General features: G+C 38.1%; 1 pseudogene; it reads left to right on the forward strand.

The window, feature by feature from the left end:
- The first annotated feature begins 276 nt into the window (after positions 1–276).
- Positions 277–446, forward strand: LOC122228402 (annotated as a pseudogene).
- The last annotated feature ends 650 nt before the right edge of the window (positions 447–1,096 follow it).

Here is a 1,096-nt window from a genome sequence, read left to right on the forward strand (position 1 = left end):
AAGAAGGAGAAAATGGACACCGGGAATAAAAAGTTATCTTTGCCACACTTCTGTTTACATATTTCAAAAACCTAACATATTATGGAGTGGGACAGAGCAACATTCAAATCCCAGCCCTGCGTCTCACTAGTTGTATTACCTTAGGCAAATGATTTAAACTTTCTTAGTCTCACTGGTTAATGTGAAAAATGGTATATACCTGTCAAGGCTGGTGAGAAGACTGTGCATATAAAATACCTATCACACTTTTTGCCTCATTGCATCCCTGAAAGTAAGATGAGTCACCAGCAATTCTACTGGAGCCGTCGGAGTAAATTTGGCCAGGCTCTCCTTCTTGCCAGGCCAACTCAAACTGGCATGGACTGATCCAGAAATATAGCCTCAATTTGTACCACCAGTGTTTCCATCAGTGCACCAAGAACATAGGCTCCATTAAGATGGATTAAGTAAGCCTCCTTGAATGGGGCATCCAAGTTCCCTACATTAACGGCAGATATCCAAGATACCTACCTTAATGCTAACTCACTGTACATAAAATAAAAAGACTTCAATTATGAAAAAAAAACCCACCTATCATAGCATCTGACATGCAGTAGGTGCTCAATATATGATGGTTACTATGGTGATTATGTTGCACTACTTCCTTTATTAAAACTTGCCAAGTGCCTCAGCCTTACATTAGGATTCACACATAGAGCGATCAGTTCCGTGCTATCAAACAGATTGTCCACTGTTTCCTATGTGTTTGTCTTTTCAACTATGAACAGAAACCAGGTGATATTTTTGTTCTATAGACGTTCCCCACATTGCCCGATCCCACACATAATAAAATAGTCAAACTATTTCACAATCAAGGTCAATGTTGAATAACCTAGGATCAAGAGACAAGAATATCATCCACGTTATAGGTTTTCATTTAATGCTGAGAAACCACGAAACCATGAAATAAATGGGAACATAAGTAAAAACAATGTTGTATAGCAGGCTTTTATTGCCATTAACACTTTTCAGGAAGAATTGTCCATCTCTTTGATCAAGAGATGAGAAATCTTTACAACAATGATTACTTAATCTGAGTTAACTGTGGGGAATTACT

The sequence above is a fragment of the Panthera leo genome, chromosome C1 (genome assembly GCF_018350215.1).
Source record: "Panthera leo isolate Ple1 chromosome C1, P.leo_Ple1_pat1.1, whole genome shotgun sequence".
Lineage (NCBI taxonomy): Eukaryota > Metazoa > Chordata > Mammalia > Carnivora > Felidae > Panthera > Panthera leo.